This window comes from Callospermophilus lateralis, chromosome 3 (assembly GCF_048772815.1).
Source record: "Callospermophilus lateralis isolate mCalLat2 chromosome 3, mCalLat2.hap1, whole genome shotgun sequence".
Lineage (NCBI taxonomy): Eukaryota > Metazoa > Chordata > Mammalia > Rodentia > Sciuridae > Callospermophilus > Callospermophilus lateralis.
In genome coordinates, this window is record NC_135307.1 from 87,358,946 (window position 1) to 87,381,457 (window position 22,512).

Genomic DNA, 22,512 nt, shown 5'->3' on the forward strand with positions numbered 1-22,512 from the left:
TTATTTTTATGTGGTGCTGAGGATCCAACCTGGGTCCTGCCCATGCTAGGGAAGTGCTCTACCACCAAGCCACAATCCCAGCTCAGCTATTTGAATTTTTAAAAAACTTAAATACAACAACAAAAACCTCACATTTTTTCATATATCAAATTTCAGTGTTATTCAGTTTTAAAATCAGAATTTTAAGTCTATAGCTATTATTAGCCAATAACAGAAAGTAGACAATTGAGAAAGATGCTGACACAGGCCTTGAACTTACCTTCTTACTCAGAGTCAATGACTAATGACCTTTTATTTAGTACAAAAAGAAATTTATAAAGCTTAGTATTCCACAGTGGTCTTTATTAACCTTATGTCTCCATTAACTTGATTCTAGATTTTTCCCCCTGCTGGTGGTACTGGGGATTGAACCCAGGGCCTATGTGCATGTTAAGCAAGCACTCTACCAGATAAGCCATATCCCCATCCTACAACTTGGTTCTATTGGAGTTGAATTTAACTCATTTTACTTCATTCTGAAAATTTCAGTTGTGGATGAGATCATTTACTCAATATGATGAGAAGGAAAGATATAAATGGTTGTTGTTTGCTAACTATCCATTGCTACCTCAGCATTCCACATTTCCCCTGGTCTCTTGGGATTTATTCATTCATCTTAGTTTTCCTAAGGAAGGTTCCTATAAATTGGGTTCAATTTTTGCTCTACCAATCTTTAGTATGAAAGTTATTTGTTTTTAACTCAGTATATTCCCCAGAAGCTCTAACAGCACAGTAGATGTTTTCACATGATAGCATGCATCTCAGAAAATGACCTGAACAAAGAAAAATGTCATGGGTTGGTATTGCAGACCCAAAGAAGACGGTATGGACCCACTCTTGAGCCTCCTCAGGGCTTTTCAAGGCTGTTTTCCCAGAGATGGTTTTCCAGTGGACATTTCTTTATGGTGGAGAGCAGATTAAACTCACTCCTGTCATTAAATCCCTCTAAAAATCAATCTTTGCAAGTCTTGGACATAGAGGTCTGGATTTTTCTTATGGAGAGGCAAGAAAGAAACTGCAGGCACACACTGCCAAAGCACTGATTTCAAATGCTTCCTTCAGAGTTATGTCATGTAAGGGCTTCTGACAAGTACCCTGCCTGGACTATGGACCATCAACAACTAAACACTGAATAATTCTTCCCAGAAAATCTCGTTTTCAACAGAGAATGAGTCTTCCTGAAGTTGGACCCAAAGAATGAAGAAGACCCATTTCCTAGCACCCAAGCAGTTAAAAGAGCTGGAATATCTTGGTAATTTGTGCAATAGTTCTTTTGCATAGTCTTTCATGAAACAGTTCAGGATTGTACTTGTGAGGAAGAATGCTGGTGTTGATGGAGAATGGTTTTTCTGAATCGAGGTCTACTACCTTTTGGAGGATAGTGCAGATCTTTTCAAAAATTGTAACCATTCCTCTTTAGAACCATCTTGTCCGAATGGTGCAGTTGCAGCTTCTCCAGTAGATGGCGCCTCTAACTCTTTTTATCACCCTAGGTGCTTTAAATTTATTTTTCCATTACTAATTCAAATATTTTCCTGGATTTTTAAATAATCTGGGATGTTGTTGATTCTTTTTACTCTGTTAGAACAAAGGAACATTAACACAGTTTTAATAAATCAACAGAAGTGCAAAAAACTGGTACTTTCGTGGCAGCTATGGAAGGAAGAACTGAGGGAAAGAAAAGTGAGATTCCAATTTACATTTTTTTTCTTTTTTCCCCCCCTCCAGGCTCTGTTGGCACGTTGTAGTTTCAGAACTTCTGCAGTGGAAGATTTTCCTTTGAATAAATAATTCACCCACCATGTTGAAACTGGACACATTGAATAGACATTACCAATTTTCCCAAGGAAGTTTTCATTGCAAGAAGCTGGCAAAGTTCAGGGAAATGATGCAGCTCTGATGGTTTGTAAAGAGCTTGCAGCACTAATGGGCAATTTAAAGACTGCCTGGCAAGTGCTTGGGAAAACCCAAAAGGGTTTAAGAGCATCTAGGAGGGGTGCAAAGGAACTAAAGCAGGAGAGAGCTGGTTGAAGGTGGAGGGGAGGGACTATTTAAAAGAACTAGAGGGAGCTGTCAGTTGCAAGGCTAGGGGAGGCTTGTTGACAGGGATGACCTGATCTGAAGGAGGAGCAGAAGCCAGACAGATAGTGACAGAATAGAGTTGGGGCAGAGGCCTGTTCCAGGGACAGGGGCAGGGACAGCATCTGCCAAGATGTGGGAAACAGAAAATAAAAGGTAAGATTAGTGTCTCCAGGGCCATTCAGAAATGTTCTGCATAGGCTCCTAATCCTTTTTTTTTTTTTTTTTTTTGTGACCTAAAGCCCTTTGGCAGTCCAGTGAAGACTGTGTCTCTTCTCAGAAAATTGTTTTATAATGTATAAAGTTAAGTGTGTTGGAATTCAAAGGCAACCAAATATGTTGGAATATACATATTGTTATATATTGCAAAAATTAAAAAAAAATTGTACTTCTTTATTAATGCATAACATTATAATATATAATGGTAGTTCTAATAATTATCATACTTTTAAAGTAATGATGAACAGTGAGTGTCTTAGTCTATTTTCTGTTGCTATAATGAAATACCTGAAACTAGGTAATTTACAAAGAATACAGGTTTATTTGGCTCACACTTCTAGAGGCTGGAAATCCAAGAGAATAGTACTAGCATCTGCTAAGCATCTGGTGAAGGTCGTCTTGCTACATCATAATATGGTGAAGGGTATCACAAGGTCAGACAGAGTAAGTTAACCAAAGAACTCATTTTTACAACAAAACTATTCCCATGATAATCCATTAATCCATGAGTGGGTTAATCCATTTATGTGGCTCTGCCTTACTTCCCAAAGTTCCCACCTCTCAACACTGCTGCATTAGGGACCAAATTTCCAACACATGGACTTTTGGGGGCCACATTCAAGTCCACAGCAGAAATAGTAATGTTATATAAAAATATCTGATTTCTTTTGGTGACAAAGTCATGGGAAGAGTTAGCTGTATTTTGTTGGTTATCTTTTTTTTTTTTTTATTTTAGTTGTAGATGGACACAATATATTTTTTTTAATATTTATTTTTTAGTTGTAGTTGGACACAATATCTTTGTTTTATTTATTTATTTTTATGTGGTGCTGAGGATGGAATCCAGGGCCTCACTCATGCTAGGCAAGTGCTCTACTGCTGAGCTACAATCCCAGCCCCTGAACACAATATCTTTATTTTTTTAAAGAGAGAGAGAGAGAATTTTTTTTAATATTTATTTTTTAGTTTTCGGCGGACACAACATCTTTGTTTGTATGTGGTTCTGAGGATTGAACCGGGCTGCATGCATGCCAGGCAAATGCGCTACCGCTTAAGCCACATCCCCAGCCCTATTTTTTTATTTTTATATGGTGCTGAAATTCAAACCCAGGGCTTCACACATGCTAGGCAAATGTTCTACCGCTGAGCCACAATCCCAGCCCCTAAGTGATCTACCACTGAGCTACAACCGAAGTCCCTGCTTTCAATTAAAGACTATAAAAATAAGGATGAAATATTTTTTCCCAAGCAAATAATACTCAATACTATCCATGGACTCCTTGGATATATGTGGGATATGAGTAGAAACCTTACTTAGCAGCTGGTAGAGAGAATGGATTGAAGAGCAAAGCTGAAGACAGGTGACCTAAAATCTTCAGCCTATGGAGGTATCAACATTCCCAAGGAAATGTGTATCTAAACGAAAGGAGTCAGTAGAACTCAGCATAGAAACAACACTGCCTTCCAATCCTCAGGGCTGTAAACCTTGCTGAAGCATCTGTCAGATGTTGGGTTCTGGAATACTGTGCTGTGCAGACACCTGTGGGTGAAAACCTGTAAACCATTACCTCCAAAGATTAATAATTGCTGTTTATTAAGCCTGCACCATATAGGATGATGGTTAAGAGTCATGAAGAAGCCCACAGATTGGGTTATACTGCCCTTTCTGCAATTTAAAAGTTGTGTAACTTTGAGCAAGTTAATCTTTCAGTGCCTTCATCTGTAAAATGGAGTACTTAAAGTATCTATGGCAATCACAAGGCTATGGAGAGTTGAAGTGATGTAATTCATGAAGGTATAGTACCTGTAAATGAGAACTGTATAAACAAAGGCTATTAAATGTAAGTGAATGAATCTGCCTGATGACCTTCCTAAAAGGGAATCTATTCTTTTCCCGCTCCCTGTTGTTCCTCTTCTCCTGTGAAATCCAGGAGAGGGTTTAACCCCTTCGGCTCCTTCAGGAAGGTCGACGTATTCCTGTTCTTCAATCTGGCTTCCAGATATTAACAAAGTTTCACATGTCATCAACATTTAAAAAAGTATACATTCCCAAAGTATACATTTCTTGAGTACCTGCACTCTGCTGGAAACTGAAGGGAATTCTGAACACCCAGTCTCACGGTAGCTTTTGTATTGAAACCTGGTATTTCCTAATCAGGACAGGTATTAAAAATCCCAGGATAAGAGTCCATAATAATCCAAACCTTTCACTTAGGGGCTCGATTACTTTACGTTGGGTCAGACCGGCAATAGAACAGATGAGAAGGAAATTATCATGGAATTCTATTGTTTTTTACTTCATAAGAAATTTAATCCACTTTTTTTTTTTTTTTGGTACTTCATAAGAAATTAAATCCAGCACATTTTCTGAAAGTTTCTTTCCCTCTCTTTTCTTCTTCTGTGAGGTAAGAATGCTTTAGAAGCTATTTGGGGAAAAAAAAAAAATCCCAATCCTGAGATTGATAGCGCCACACTAAATTGACTCCTAGCCGGACTATTCAACTATTTCCGTTCTGTAAAATAATTTTCATTACGAATGAAAATTACGAGTGCAAAGCTGCGGTAGAAAAGTAGTCCCGACGAGGATGGGATTCGAACCCACGCGTGCAGAGCACAATGGATTAGCAGTCCATCGCCTTAACCACTCGGCCACCTCGTCCCAGGAACCTACTTCTTCCTGGTAGGTATAGGGAGTGATACTAGGGGGATGTGACGCAACGTTATGGAAGTCGCCATTTTGTACGGAAGCCAACGTCGCTCGCTTCTATAACGGAAAATCGAAAGAAGATGGCCGCTTTCATGATGTTGGAAAGCCTTCGCTGGGAAGGGGACATCATTTTCAGTAGAAAATGAGATGCATTTTAAGAAGTTAAATTGGCACAGAGGTTGGCAAAGAAGTTTAATTGAAAGCATGTTAGGAGCGGCGTTGTTCCGAAATCTGAGGGGCGGAGTCGACACATAGAGCGGCTTTGCGCGTGCGCATCAGCTAGGCGGTTAGATTTGAATACTTCGCTGAGTTTGGCTGGGCGTTGTGAGGTGACGTCTTTGCTGAAGAGCGCGCGGACCCCAAACAAGTTAAGCTGGTGGGCTGTGGCAGGTAAGGAGAATGACCCTCTCTCATTCTGAGCTCCTGAGAGGATGTGGGTTTTGTCTGAGCACTTTGGAGGTCAGGCATGGGAGGTGGAGGCTGCTGGGTCAGTCCCGCGGCCTCCGAATGCGGCGGGCGCTGGGCTTTTCCTCACCCCGGCCTGCACTTTGTTCCTCCTCTCCTCCCTAGCGCTTTGGCACCCACACCTGTGCTCTCGGACCGCCTCGGATCGCTTGCTCGTTGAGCTCGCGGCTTCCTGGCCCGCCCACACCTTTCATTTTTCTTTTTGGTTGTTTGTATTTCTGACTTAAGCTTTTCTTTGCTATAAATGAAGCGACAACAATGAGTGATATTTACGTTCTCGGCTCTCATTGGTTAGCTAGCAACACAGAACCGGTTTTCGGTTTTCTGCAGATACTGTTAACAAAGTTAATTTAAGCATCCCACACTTTTTTTTTTTTTTAATCTTCCTCTGACCGGCTCAGGGTCAAAGCTCCTTTTTTTTGCTGTTTATTTAAATATTAGAGTTTGGGAAGAAAAATGCTGCTGTTTGGAATTTTAAAGATGGGTTTATTAGGCGTTAACAGAGATAAAGGGTGGTGCGGATGAAGACCAAAGCACAAGGTAATTTGGGATATGAAGACCGAAGTAACTTTTTTCAAATCAGTTGAATTGGATCAATCGAATTCCTCATATTTATTGGGTTCCTTGCCTTGTGCTAGGGCTGGGAGTCCCTAAGTCCCAGAAAGGGAAATAATTAGTATATACAAAATAACTGTGATACAAGACAGAATGTAAAGAATTATAAGACATTCCAAAGAGGTATGATAAACAGAAAGGAGAACTGATTTGATGCTTTTGACAATGGAGAATTAAAGTGGATTTCATGGAGAAAATGGCATTTGAAGTGGAACTTGGAGGAATGATTTACAGAGATGGAGAGTTAATATTGTAAGATTTTGAAAATTAAAGGTTAGGTTCAAAGCAATACAATTTTTGACCCTTTAAATGACTGGAAATGTTCATAGGGTAACAGATACAGCCTTCAGATACAACCTTCAGCCTATGGAGGTATCAACATTCCCAAGGAAATGTGGATCTAAACGGAAGGAGTCAGTAGAACTCAGCATAGAAACAACACTGCCTTCCAATCCAGTAAAAATGGAATGATAGTCTTTAATGTTGTGTTGAATACTAAGAAACTTGAAGATACTCTAGCTATTGATAGTAGGATGGTGCTCTCCAGTAGAACTTTCACAGTGGTAATACTTTATACCTGTGCTGTCCAACACAGTATCCATTAACTTCTGTGGCTATTAAAAACTTGAAATGTGGCTGTTGTGATCAAATACCTGAATTTTATTTTAATTAATGTAAATATAAATAACTCCTATATTAGACAGCACTGGTCTATAACACTGGACACTGGAAAATATTTACTCTAGGTATTGGTGGTGTAAATTCAGGAGTAGACAGAGAGCTAGATAGTAAATATTTCAGGCTTTGCGGGCTACATAGTCACTGGCATGGTCTCTGTTACATTCTTTGTTTTGTTGTTGTCTTCGTTTTCTATACCTCATTAAAAAATTAGCTTTGTTTTCTATGCCTCATTAAAAATATGAAAACTGCTTTTAGCTCAAGGGCTGATTTGGTCTAGTGGCAATGGTTTACAGTCCCCTGGATTATTTCTACTACAGGTTAGGAAGCTTTCTTGGTTCAGATGACATCCTTAGGCAAACAAACAAACACAAAAACCTGGTAATTTTATTTCAGTAGTTAAATACAAACAGCTTAATGAGTATATATGTTCTAATAATTCATAGCCATTTGAAAAAATACGCATAAATTGAAGGAAAAGAACATATTTACTTTTTTTCTTAAATAATCATGGTTACTAGGGCTGGGGCTGGGGCTCAGCAGTAGAGCGCTTACCTCACATGTGTGAAGCATTGGGTTCAATCCTCAGCACCACATACAAATAAATAAATGAAATAAAGGTATTGTGTCCATTTACAGCTAAACAAAATATTAAAAATTAGATATGTGTACCTCTTAGATACTGTACAAAATCTCAAACCTTGGAATCAGATTGTACATAGCCACTCATTTCCTGAGCCACTTTGATATAGACAAACAAACAAAAAAACCTTGATTTTATTTATATCAATTGCCAAAAAATCTAGCTTCACAGTGATATATTATTAAATATGAATGAGTACTATTTTGAGCTAATGGTTCACATGGTGCCTGTCAGATGTTGAAAATGGGGTGTTTCAAAAACTAAAAATAAACACCTCTGTGTGTATGCTGCCAGCACCCTGGATGCCAGGTGCACAGTTTGGGGGCTAATCAGTAAAAATTACTACGTAATTAATAGTTCAGCTGAACTGTGTTTTATAAGTGAGACTTAATATGATACTCTGGGGTCTCCTATTTCCGTTGAGGGTAAAACTTAAACAGTTAAATATTAAGAAGATGGGACGTCAGTAAACTTTGAATCTCATCAGATAATCAAGTACTAACCAATCTCTAGGTTCAACAGGATTTGTGCTCAATGACTATTTCAAACAGTCATTTTGATGTTTAGGTGACCTTGAGCTGATAAGTATTTAGTATTTTTATCTGAAGTTTGAATATGTATACTGAGTTTGAAAATATTCCCAAAGAAGATAAAAATATGCTGGTTGGTAATCATAAAGTCAACTTTATTTTTAATTGTGGTTTTGGGAATTAAACCTTGCACATGCCAAGCAAGTGCTCTACTGCTGAGCTAATTATCCAGCCCCAAATAATTGTTTCTTCATTACTCATTCAGCAAGTATTTATTGAGCTCCTTCTATTTACAAAGCACTGCTAGCTGTAATAGTGAACATAAGATTCATCAGCTCTATTCTCATAATTTACTGTTGGAGCAAGGGTAGTTTGTGGAGCTAATAGAAATAACAGACATTTATTTATTTATGTATTTATTTATATGTATGTATTTGTGGTACTAGGAGTTGAACTTAGGGCCTCAAGTGTAGAAGGCAGATACTACCACTGAGCTACATCCACAGCCCTATAAAGCATACTTTTAATTTATGAAAGAGACACTCAAAAGGAGGTATTACATAATGCTACCAAGAGGATAAACACAACACCTTTATTTATTTTTCTGTGGTGCTGAGGATTGAACCCAGTGCCTCACATGTGCTAGGCAAGTGCTCTGCCACTGAGCTATAACCCTGGCCTTTTCTTGTCTTTCTTACCAAGAGAGAATAGCAAATATAAACACATAGATTTAGGGAAGAGTTCTGTGTGTTTAGGGATTGAAAGAAAGGCTAGGGGAATAGTATAGTCAGAGAGGAGACTGGTAAGAGATGAAATATAAAGCCTAAGGCAAGCAGGGACTAGATCTGGTAGAACTCTATAGGTCTTAGTAAAATGTTTATTCTCAGCACAATGGAAAGCCACTGAAAGGCTGAGGAGATAACTAACTGCTGTTTAGAAAGAAAATTGTAGAGCGATAAGAGTGAAAGCAAGGATACCAGGGAGGTAGATATTATGATATTTTATGTAAGAGTTCATAGTAGATTGAACTATGGTGTCAAACTGAAAATAGAAATGAATGGATTGAAAAAAATGTGCTGAAAATAGAACTACGAAGACTGGATGAATTAAATAGAAATGGCTGTTGCACTTGTTTGATCTTACAGAAGTTCAACCATTAAGTTGATGTTTACTATTGTTTTTTTAAATAGATACTGTTAATTCAGACTCTGCCTCTAGCTTGGTAAGGGTTTTGTTTTGTTTTTTTGAAGAACAAGAAAGGATGTTAAAGTTCATACTTTTTTTTTTCATCTGTTATTATATGATTTTCATTTTTAATCTCTTAGTATGATAAAATTTCAAGGTTTATTTTCCAGAGTTAAACCAGTTTTGCGTTTCTGGAATAAAGCAAACATGACTACGATATTCTTTTTCCTAATAATTTATTTAGAATTTTCTTATTTATGATAGTGAGATTGGCATGCAATCTTTACTTTCTTGTACTGTATTTATCTGTTTGTGCATGAGTGTGTAGAGAAATGGAGGCAGTTGCAAGAAAGGGTGCTTAATTTTCATTTCCCATGGTTTAATGCTAAAACTAGACAAATCAAAATTTAGCAATATAAACAATTTATCTAGACCAACAAGGCACATATAAAAATATGTACAAAGTGAAAGTGGTTGCTTTTGGGAAGGAGGAGTTTGGAATGCAGAAAGCTGCTGGTTTAAAAAGCAGCAATTGGTGTCTGTTTTAACTATCTAATGGACAAATTTTTATTTTAACCAGTAAAGTTCATATCATTCTCATCAATAGTAGTACAGATTTTATCTTGAATATAAGAATTTTCTGGGAGTGTTAATTAAAATGCAGTAGTTTGAACTCCTTGAAGTATCTCATATTTTAGAGCTCATATATTTTTCCTTCTATTTTTGGTCTTCTTAGAAAGTAACCCTAAAATCTCAACAGTGTTCTTATTTCCTCATAGATTGTAATTTTTCTTCCTTCTTATGTACCTTTTCTAATATTGTGTATTTATTTCAGGAAAAAAAGTTTTCTTGAAATATGGATGGGGTGTCTTCAGAGACTAATGAAGAAAAGTAAGTTCATGATTCTGTGTATCTAAAAATGTTATATTCTATTAGAGAATGATACTTTTCCAACTAGTAAGACCTGTTAATGAACCTCAGAAATAGTTTTCCTTTGTGTTTCAGGGAAAACAAGAAAATATAATAAAGTGATAATATAAATTCATCAGAGTCAAAACTGAGGGACTTTAGATACTACCTATCATCTCTTGTTTTTTTGAGTAAGAGTGAGAAAACTGAAGCTCAGGAAGATTAAATGAATTATCTAAAGTTGGCATCACAAATTGGTGACCTGTTTGTCGCCTACAAACATTTACTGACCTACAAATTTTTTTTTTTTTTAATTTTGATTAGTTGCCAAAATTGCAAAATCTCATGGTTTCATAGAATAATTGGATCTTTAGCTTCTCTTGAAAAATCAAATGTGACAACACTGGGATCATAGTCTTGCTTGGAGCAGCTAGCAAAGTAATGGCTGTGACCTTTAGACCAAGCAGAAATTTTCTAATTCATTGTAGTCTCTACAATACGCATTTTTCTTATACCTAACAAATTATGTTTGGCCTCATGATATTTGGGTTTTCAAAACCTGGTATATAAATCACACAGTAGTAAGAATCAGAGGCAGAGAATCTCTTGATTTGTAGCCCACTTATCTTTTTTTATTTTTATTTTTTAGTTGTCAATGTACCTTTATTTATTTTTATGTGGTGCTGAGGACCGAACTCAGTGCCTCACACATGCTAGGCATAACTGAGGCATAACTCTAACCCCCCATTTATCTTTTAATTGTACCTCTATAGGTATAGTAAATTATGTTGTACTGGTTATTATTCAAGAGATAGTCTTGTAGTATACAATATATATTTTAAAACACTGAATTATTAAATACTTGGTCTTATACTGTAATACAAGTATAAAATTTTGCTGGCCAGAGCGAAAGAAAGCAATGGCCAGTTTTAAAGTATGTAAAGGGTGATGTGATGATGACTTTTGGAAATTCGTTCTTTTACCTGTGTATACATAATTTTTTTTCCCTTTCTCAGTGACAATAGAGAGAGACCTGTTAGAAGACGGCATTCCTCAGTAAGAATCAATTATTGTTACCTTTTATTAAACAATAATGATATACTACAATAATTTTTACTGTGGCCTCACCTTCCCACTTCCACTAGCTTCCTATGGATAAAGACTCAAAAAAAATTATTCATTTGATACTAGGATTTGAACCCAGGAGTGCTCTAACACTGAGCTACATCCCCATCTCTTTTTAGATTTTATTTTGAGACAGGTCTCACTAGGCTGGCCTGGAACCTTGATCCTCGGCCACAATTTTCTGAGTCACTGGGATTATAAGTGTGTTCCACTGTACCCTGCCAAGACTCAAATATTTAACCCAAGTACAAAAATCTGTAAACCAGTTGGGTGCAGTGGTACACGCCTACAATCCCAGTGGCTCAAGAGGCTGAGACAGGAGAATAGGGAGTTCAAAGCCAGCCTCAGCAATGGTGAGATGCTAAGCAACTCAGTGAGACCCTGTCTCTAAATAAAACACAAAATAGGGCTGGGGATGTGACTCAGTGGTCGAGTACTTCTGAGTTCAATCCCTGGTGGTATAAATAAATAAGGGCTAGGGATTTTGCTAAGTGGTTAAGCACCCCTGGGTTCAATCCCCTAGTACGCCCCCCAAAAAATCTGTGAACCAAAATTCATATTTTATAAATTTTATTATAATTTAATGCATAAATTATACCTCAATAAAGCTGTTTAAAATTATATTTAACCTGATATACAAAGCTATTGCAAGACACAAAAATCTAACCCAAACTGATTTAGGTATATAATATATATCAGTTTATGAAACTGAAAAATCCGAAGATAGGGATGGCTGTAGGCATAACTTATGGATGAGAGAGTTCAACAATGGAACCTTCTAGGATTTCCTTTTTCATTTTCTATTCTGACTGCTTCCTCTGGGTAATCTCTGATAGCAGCCAGATCCTCTCCCTGTGATGACTGTGATACATCTAGCTCTCCCTACTCCCGGGTTCACATTCTGCCCCAGCCCCTTTTTAAATTTTGAAATAGGATCTTATTAAATTGTGGAGGCTGACCTTGAGCTATCCATACTGCTGCCTCAGCCTCCTGAGTAACTAGGATTAAAGGCATGGGTCATGCCCCTCACCTCTATCAAACAATTATTGTGTTGTTCTAGACAAGGCTATGAGTTATATATACCCTGGAGTTGGTGTGGAACTTCACACAGACCGTGTGGGATGAGAGTAGGCAAAATAATTAGGGAGAGTAGGTAAGGAGAAATGAATATTATTCATTTCTGCCACATAACTCTAAGCAATATGAAATGAATGCCATTCATTCATTTCTGCCACATAACTCTAAGCAATATGACTTTGAAGAATTTCATATATTTTAATGGAAATTTTGGCTTTCTATTCTTGCTATAAATTGAAATAAAGTGATTATTAGCAGATATGCAAGATTTTCTTGAATAATTGTAATTATTACCTCTAGATTTTGAAACCCCCAAGGAGTCCTCTTCAGGACCTCAGAAATGGGAATGAAATAGTTCAGGTAAGTCTCTAGGCAATTGCTTTATAGATTTCTCTTTTCAGTGACTCTTCCCTACCCCAAGTACTGGGTCTTACACATGCTAGGCAAACACTCTGTTACTGAGCTACAGCCCCAGCCCTTTTTTATTTAAAAAATTTTGAGACAGGATCTCCTTTAGTTGCCCAGGATTACCTCAAACTTGTGATCCTTCTGTGTCAGCCTCCCAAGCAGCTGGGATTACAGGCATGTGCCACCACATGAGACTGGCTTTGAACTCACGATCCTCCTGCCTCAGCCTCCTGAGCCGCTGGGATTACAGGTGTGTCACCTGTAGCTTAATCAGGAATTTTATTTGCTATATGAAAAGAGAACATCATCCCATCTGATTCAAATGTATGATATGTCAAGGTCATTGTACTGTCATGTGTAACTAATTAAAACAAATTTAAAAAAAAAGAACATCATGAATGATTCCTATTGAATGGGTAAAAAAGACAAGCATTCCATGACCTTCAGGTTAAAATGCAACACTTGCTGGCTGGGGATGTAGCTCAGTGGTAGAACACATCTAGGGTGCATAAGGCCCTGGGTTCCATCTGTAGGACTGCAAAAAAAAAAAAAAAAAAAAAAAATCCAAATACATGATATACTGGCATTTGTGATTCTTAGGCCTATTTACTTTTCCAGACGTTTTTCTTGTTACTTTCACATGTTTACCTCACCACTCAGAATTGCTTATTATTCCCCAAACAAAAAATAAGTTATCACACCTGCAAGTATTTATGTATGCTATTCCCTTTGTCTGCATGGCTGGCCCTTCATTCCTTTTTCTGCCAAGATTTGAACAAAAATATTTTTTCAAACATACCAAAAAGCAAAGAATTTTACTGTATATTCATCACCTAGATTCTAGAATTAACATTTAATAATGCTTACTTATCATAAATACCCTTTTCTCTTTGGTGAAAGTAGGGTACTAGGGGTTGAATCCAAGTGTGCTTTACCTCTGAGCTGCCTCTTCTCCGCCACCCCCCCACCTGCCCTTTTTTTTTTTTTTTTTTTTTTTTTTGAGACAGGATTTTACTAAGTTTCTGAGGCTAGCCTCGAAGTTGTGTTCCTCTTGCCTCAGCCTCCCAAGTTACTGGGATAACAGAAGTGGACCACATGCCTAGCTATATCCCCCTTCTTTATTTAATTAATTCCTGTTTTTCCTTTAAGATTTATCTTCTCATAGAAGATCATCAATCTAACATTTTATTATTATAATTTTTTACTTCTGTCTATTCTAAATTGAGAATTCCAGGCTACATAATTCCAAGTGCTCACTCTGCATTGGCTTCTCTAATTCTATTTCTTAAATGCATCAAGCTTTTCTTGCTTCAGGGTCTCTGCACACATTCTGCATAGAATCCTTTCCCCTTACTCAACACGTCTTTTTTTTTTTTTTTTTTTTTTTTTTTGGTACTGGGAATTGAGAGCTACATCTGCACTCCTTTTTATTTATTTTAATTTTGAGATAGGGTCTCACTAAGTTGCTAAGGCTGGCCTTGAAATTGCAGTCCTCCTGTCTCAACCTCCTGAGTCTCTGTCCTTTACCAACTTCATCTGGCTAACTTCTAACTAATCCTTCAGGTCTCAAGTTAAATATACTTTCTTAAAGAAAACTTCCCTGATTTTTACATATTTATTGGACTCAATACTTTTATTTTATTTATTTATATGTGGTGCTGAGGATCGAACCCAGGGTCTTGTATGTGCTAGGTGAGCACTTTGCCCGCTGAGTCACAACCCCAGCCCCACTAAATTAGATTTTTATATGTAATTTTCCTTTATAACACTTTGCACTCTTTGAATTTTATTTGTGTGAATTTGTTGTCATTAGTCTAATCCCCCATGGAATTGTATCCATGTTATTTATCTCTATTTTTCCATCAGTAGTACAGAATCATGTGTGTGTGTGTGTGTATTTTTAAAAAATTGAATCAGTGTTGAGTGAGTAAATGTCAGACTTACGCAGTTTTAAAACCAACAGGATCTTATCAGTAATCTTGAATTTAGTTCCTGCATTTTATAGATGAGAAATACAAGATCCAAAGAGGTAAATGTTTTATCTGTGGTGTCTGCTAGGGTCTTAAGTATATAGACTCCTTGTTGCAAAGGGGATACCATTCCTTATTATTTATTATAATAAGGCTTATACTCAGGTATCCACAATTAATCTGGTGAAATTCTCTGTGAATTTGTCTTTTGTTTTTTGTTTGGGGTCTATGTGAAAAATGTTTACTCTTCTTAAGAAGGAAGGTAGGAAAGAAAAATAGTATATTAAAATGAAAAGATGTTCAACATTACTGATTATTAGGGAAATGCAAATCAAAACCACAATAAATAAACCACAATGCCACCTTACAGTCTTAGTATGGCTGTTGAAAAATAAAAAATAACAAGTATCAGCAATGATATAGAAAAATGCACCTATGTGTATTGTTGATGGGAATTAAAATGATATTTGCTGTGAAAAACAGTATGGTAATTCCTCAATAAATTCAAATTAGAATTACCATATAATCCAACAAGAAATAAAAGGAGCATCTTGGAGAGAAATTTGAGTACCTATGTTTGCAGTAGCATTATTCACAGTAGCCAGAAAGCAGAAGCAAACCAGATGTCAGTACGGGGATAATTGGGTAAACAAAATGTGGTATTTCCATACAATGAAATTATTTAAAAAAGGAAAGCCAGGTGGTGCCTGTGATTCCAGTGACTCAGGAGGCTGAAGTACCAAGATTACAGGTTCAAGGTTAACCTGGGCAACTTAGTGCAAGAACCTGTGGATGTAGTTCATAGCTTATTGGTAAAGCGCCCCTACATTCTATCCCCAGGACTTAAAAAAAAAAAAAAAAAAATAGGAAATTCTGACATACCATGCATGAACAAAAGGTAATTTTTTTTTTTTTTGGTACTGGGGATTTTACCCAGGGATGTTTAACAATGAGCCACATCCCTAGTCCTTTTTATTTTTTATGTTGAAATAGGATCTCATTAAGTTGCTCAGGGTCTCACTGAGTTGGAGGATGGCTTTGAGCCTGTGATCCTCCTGTCTTAGCCTTCCAAGTCACTGGGATTACAGGCATGTGCCACCACACCCAATACAAAAAGAAAAATTTCATGTTATGATTTTAATGAGGTATCTACTATAATCAGATTCATAGATACTAAAAATAGAATGGTGATTGCTAGGAATTAGAGGTAGGAGAGAATGAGGAATTTTTTTTTAATGTTAAATGTTATAGTTTCTGTTCTGCAAGATGAAAAGAAATCTCGAGATTGGTTATACAACAGGGTGGATGTATACACACAGTATTAAACTGTATACTTTAAAATCGTTAAGATGATAAATTTTATGTTACATGTATTTTTTTAATACTTTTAGTTGTAGATGGCACAATACCTTTATTTTATTTATTTATTTTTATGTGGTGCTGAGGACCAAACCCTCTACCTCACACGCGCTAGGTACACACTCTACCACTGAGCTAAAACCCCAACCCTTTATTTTATTTTTGAAACAGTATGCCAAATTGCTGAGACTGACCTTGAACTTGTGACCCTCCTGCCTCAGCTTCCCAAGTTGCTGGGTTAACAGGCACCATCATGCCCATCAAATTTATGAAAATTTATTTAGGCATGGTGTTTCATGCCTGTAATCCCAGCTACCCCAGAGGTTTAGGCAAGGGGATCCCAACTTAAGAGCAGCCTTTACAATTTAGCAAGACCCAATTTGAAAATTAAAAATAAATAAATAAAAAGGACTGGAGATATAGCTCAGTGGTAGAGTGCCACTGGGTTCAACCCCCTAATACTATTAAAATTTTTTTAAATTACCATAATAAGTAACATAGCAATTGTTTTATCTCCAGTCTTTTTTATTGTATGTTGTGTCGGTATGCTTAAAAAATAAAAAAATTAACTCACACTGAAGATCATATTCATGTACATTAAGTGTTTCTACATTGAGATAATTTGGGTAACCATATATCAAATTCAGAATAAGACTTGATCCCATCCCTGTCTTTGGTGCTTTGGACTCCTAATTCACAGTGGTTTCATTAATAACCACACCATATTTTCTTTCCTTTTAGGAATCCAATACTTTAAGAAATAAGAAAAGCTCTCGCAGAGTCAGCTTTGCAGATACTATAAAGTAAGTTGAAAGAAATAATTCAAATGTTATAGGTAATGCTTTTTTTGTGGGTCAAATTGAAAATGTTAGAATGATTTGGATAATCTATGGTTTTTATTATGTATTAGAGAATGGTTACTTAAAAGATTCTTACTGGCATTATGTTTAAAAGAGAAACATTGAGAAACAATGATATCCACTTTTACTACTGTTATTTAACATATTGAAGGTCCTAACCAAAAATACTTAGAGAAAGTAGTTGGGATTTTAAATATTAGAAATATTAGGGTAAACCTATTGCCTTTTGTAGATTAAATGATTTTATATTAGGAAAATCCAAGAATATCAACTGAACATTACCATTGATAAGTAGCAGGATACAAAATTAATATATGGAAACCAATATCTTTTATTCTATTATTTTACTCTTTTTTTTTTTTTTGCCTTGCTAGGGATTGAACCTAAGGCAAGTGCTCTACCACTGAGCTATATCCACAGGCCACTGTAATTCTTATACATAGTGTTCTCATTATCATTTTCTTGATGTTCAACAGTGTATTCATCTTTCCTGTTTGATTCAAAAGAAATCAAAGATGTTCTTTTTATTTTATTTTTTAGGTTTTTTATATTACTGTTGATTGAACCTAAGGCCTCACACATGCTAGGCAAATGCTATACCACTGAGAGCTACATTCCCGATTCCCCAAAGTTGTTTAATTTAGAACTGAAAAATTTTTTAGGCATTAGGGGCATTTTGTCATTCAATTTTAGTTTCTTTTATAGGCAGAGAATGTTAATCTGTATTATTTTTATTTCTACAGAAATTCTTTTGAAAGGATTCTCTTTAGAGAATTTCTATAGAAATTCCAGGTGCAGTGATGTATGCTTGTAATCCCAGTGACTCGGAAGGCTGAGGATTTCGGGCTTGAGACCAACCCCAGCAACTAAGCAAGACCTTGTCTCAAAATACAGAAGGATTGGGGAGGGGCTGGGGTTGTGGCTCACCATAGAGTGCTCACTTAGCATATACAAGGTTCTGGTTCGACCCTCATCACCACATAAAAATACATAAATATAAAGGTTTTTTTTTTTTTAAGGGGGTTGGGGATGTAACTCAGTGGTAAAGCTTTCCTGGTTCAGTCCCCAGTACCCATACTTGTATATAATAAATCTTTTTGTTTTCTTGTATATAATAAATCTTTGTAAACGAGCCATAGGTACTTGAAAAATCAGTATATTTTGTGTTTTCAATGTGCACAGTTTGATATATAAAATTATATTCACATTACAAATTGTTATTGGGTCCTCTATAATCTTACATAGATTTGATTGCTTTACTCTTGCATGAATTATGAGAGAGGAAGTCAGTCTCATTCTGTATCTCACTCTGCATTTCTAATAGTTTTGTTCGTTTGATTGTACTGGGGCTTGAACCCAGAGGAACTTTACCATTTACCTACATCCCCATCCCTTTTTTATTTTTTAGACACAGGGTCTCTCTAAGTTGCTTAGGGCCTCACTGATTGCTGACCTGGAACTTGTAGTCCTCTTGCCTCTACTTCCCAGTCACTGGGATTATTGGCATGCACCACTGCACTACCATACCCAGCTTTAAGGCAAGAGTTGGTGTCAGCTAACTAGTGGAGGTGCTATGTGCTATTTCTGGGAAAGTACTTCCATTGAGAGCCTTTTATATGAATTATTTCAGTCTTAATGTTAGTGTGAACATGGGGTACATGTAGAAAAACAAGGAATTTCTTGTGGGGTTTTTAGAAAGTCCTTGAGGTGGTACTTACCTGAGATAGTCTGGATTGAGTTCTTTCCCTTTTCCCAGATTGTTTTGTCTCAGTCTGACGAAAATGATTTCATCTTGGTGTCAGGAACCTTAGAAAATAGTCAAATTTTTCATTTTATAAATGAGATAATTAAAGCCACAGATGTGATTTGATACTCCCAAGATAATACTGGTAGTGTCAAAGCTATGATTAATAATACTGTATAATTTATTTATTGATTCCTGGCTCATTGCTTTTTCTGATGTTTCCATTTGCCTTTGTTAAATGTTGTTAAACCAGTTCCACTCTTTCTTTGGAAATAATCTAGTCACCATACTTTTATAAAATAGCTCTGGGATATTAGAATTCAGACTCAAAACCAGAAAACTTGGAACAAGTTCTGGCTTCCTTACTAAATAACCCCAGTTTCCTTCTTTTTAGGATGGAAGTAATAACCCTTAAATATCTCAGTGTTTTTGCATGACCAAAATCAGATAGTGTATGTTAATACAGAAAGTGTCAAAAGTATTACTAAACGATGTAATTCCCTCCTAATTTAATTGTTAGAATTACCATATATTTCCCATTACCTCATGAAAGTTTCTTAGAGTACATGAACACTCTGACATGTGGATGAATTTCAGATCCTGAAAGTTTGAGTTCTAAAAATTATAGGAGGTTGTCTACTTGAGACTGGGTAATTAATAAAGAGGTTTGCTCTGACTCATAGTTGTCGAAGTCTAAGAGCATAGCATTGGTATCTCCTTCTCTTTTGGTGAGGGTCTCATGGCAGAACAGACTTCAGGTGTAAGAGACATACAGAAAGTGCCAGTTCACTTCTTAAGAACCTGCTCTGATCATAACTAACCCACTATCAAGGAAACTACATTAATCCCTTTGTGAGGGTAGAGCCCCATGTCTTTCTTACTTTAAAGGTCCTGACATCTCTCAATACCATTACACTGAAGACCAAGCCTTAGCATGAATTTTGGTGAAGATTAACCATACTCAAACCATAGCAGAAGCTGTTGTTTTGGACTAAACATCCTAGACAACTGATAAAACAAAATCAAAATGGAATTACTCATATTAAATTTTTATATCGCCAAACTAAAACCAAGTTGTTACCTGACTTTCCAAGAAATCAAGAGAGGCAGAAAGTCCAGTTTCCCAATCAGGCCAGTTTCAGTCAGCATAATGATGAAATTCTTTCTGCTTTTATCCTTACCCCTGTCGCCAAAATAACTTGAAGTAGTCTGATATTAACTAAGCAGTTATATTTCTGTGTTCTGTCTTCCTGTCTTAGCCTTGTTATAAGGAAAGTAATTTTGAAATAACTGATCCACTTTTTGTTCTTTGTTTCTGCTTTCTGCAGCCCCTTTCTCTACTCTGCCCATTGGAATGCTTATTCTATTTTATGAAATGAAGTGTTGCCTGATTATAGAATTGAGAATAAAGCTAATTAAGATCTTTAAATTTGGGCTGGGGATATAGCTCAGTTGGTAGGGTGCTTGCCTCACATGCACAAGGCTCTGGGTTCAATCCCCAGCACCATTAAAAAAAAAAAAAATCTTTAAATTTGCCATATTTTTTGATAAATTGTTTATGTTGATGATGTTGTTTAATATCACATAAACCATTGAAATGAGCTCAATGACAAGGTAATTATTATTATTATTATTTTGTGTACTGCAGAGTGTATCCAGGAGTGCTTAATCCCTGAGAAAAATCCCCAGCCCTTTTTTGTATTTTATTTAGAGACAGGGTCTCACTGAGTTGCTTTAGGACCTCGCTCAGTTGCTGAGGCTGGCTTTGAACTTGCAATCCTCCTATCTCAGCCTCCCAAGGCTCTGGGAATATAGGAGTTCTCCACCATGCCTGGAAAGATAATTATTTCTATGAAAATTATATTGAATGTCCAGGGAAATTTTGGTAAAGGTGGATTTATTTTTAAAAATACTTTTAGGTTGGAAGTTAGCTCGGGATAGAGCACTTGCCTAGCACGTACAAGGCCCTGGTTTCAATCCCTAGTACTGGGGGTGAAAAAGATTTCAAATTTGGCATGAATGAGACAACTGTAAAGATAAGGAAGCAATTGATGAAGATAATGTAGAAGAATTTTGTGTTTTCATTATTTTGCAAATTTCTTTCAGTGTATATTCCACCTTATTAATGTACTAAATCTGCATTGTTAGATCTATAGTCAGATGTCAGGTTGATATAAGACATATAAATTAAAATTCATTTATATGTCTTGAACAAAAATTGTATTGAATACAGCTTTGTAAATATGAGCTCAGATGTTGAAGTCATATTTGGGCTTGCATTTTGGGTCTTCCACTTAACAGTTATATGGCTTTAGGAGCTGCTTAAACTTTATGATCTTTAGTATCTACATCTGTAAAATAAAGTGGTAATCATTATAAACATTAAAAATGCATGTGAAGGGCAGGAGATATAGCTCAGTGGTAGAGTGCCTGCTGAACATGCATGAGGTCCTGGGCTCAATCCCCAATACTACAAAAAGAAAAAAGCATGTAGAGCTGGAGACGTAGCTCAGTAGCAGAGTGTTTGCCTAGCATGTGTAAAGCCTTAACTAGGTTCAGTTCCTAGTACCATAAAAACAATAACAACAACAAAAAATGCTTATAAAGAACGTGGTGGCACACGCCTATAATCCCAGCGGCTCAGAAGGCTGAGGCAGGAGGATCATGAGCTCAAAGCTAGCCTCAGCAAAAGTGAGGTGCTAAGCAGCTCATTTTGACCCTGTCTCTAAATAAAATATAAAATAGGTCTAGGGATGTGGCTTAGGGGTTGGATGTTCCTGAGTTTAATCCCTGGTACCTGTGAGGAAAAAAAAAAAAAAAAGAATATAACACAGTGCCTGACATAAAGTCTGTATCCAACCTGTGTATTGCATTTATTTTTAATATTTTTGTTGTTATTGTTGTAGATGGACACATTTTAAATTTATTTTTATGTGGTGTTGAGGATTGAACCTAGTGCCTCACACACGCTAGGCAAGCACTCTACCACTGAGCTACAACTCTAGCCCCTGTGCATTGTATTTTTCTAATTGAAATAAAATTATATTTCTAATTAAGAATAGCTTCTGGACTGGGGATATAGCTCAGTTGGTAGAGTGCTTACCTCACACACACAAAGCCCTGATTTCAATTCCCAGCACCTCCAAAAAAAAAAAAATAGTTTCTATATAATGAATGATATTTTATATTAGCGGAATTAGCATTAGAATGAACTGGCCAGCTTCTATCAGACAGATAATAAATGTTCCATGAAGGTCATTCTTAATTATGCCAATGTAAAGGTATCCCTTCCTCCTGAGTCTATGCTTCCTTATTAGAACTGTTAACAAAATTCAGCTAAATAATGTTTATAATCATTGTTCCTATTCTCTACCTATGATGGAACTTATTTGGGGCCAAGGATTAGATCATGTGTTTGTTCCCAGACTATAGTATAGTGCCAGGCACGTAGTGAGTACTTATTAAATGTTTGTTAAATAAAATGAGTATTTTAGGTTACTGAGAGGGATCAAATAATGATTAGGTGAGAGTTCATTTTTAAAAACCATAATTTTGCCATACAGTGCTATATGCCTATTATCTCAACACCTCAGGAGGCTGAGGCTGGAGGATTGCAAGTTGAAATCCAGCCTTAGCAATTTAGTTAACCCCAACCAGCTTAGTGAGACCTTGTCTCAATAAAAATAAAGGACCTGGGTGTTATAGCTCAATGGTAGAGCCTTTGCTTGGCACACGTGAGACACTGGGTAAGATCCTCAGCATCACATAAAAAAATAAATAAAGATATTATGTCCATCTTAAAAAAAAAAAAAAAACCTTTTTGAAAAAGGGCTGGGGTTGTGGCTCAGTAGTTAAGTACCCCGGGTTCAAGTCCTAGTACACACACAAAAGCATGATTTA

General features: G+C 36.5%; 1 non-coding gene across 1 annotated transcript; it reads right to left on the reverse strand.

The window, feature by feature from the left end:
* Positions 1-4,914: 4,914 nt before the first annotated feature.
* Trnas-gcu (transfer RNA serine (anticodon GCU)) lies at positions 4,915-4,996 on the reverse strand. Its single transcript has one exon. It is a non-coding gene; the product is annotated as a tRNA-Ser (tRNA).
* Positions 4,997-22,512: the final 17,516 nt, after the last annotated feature.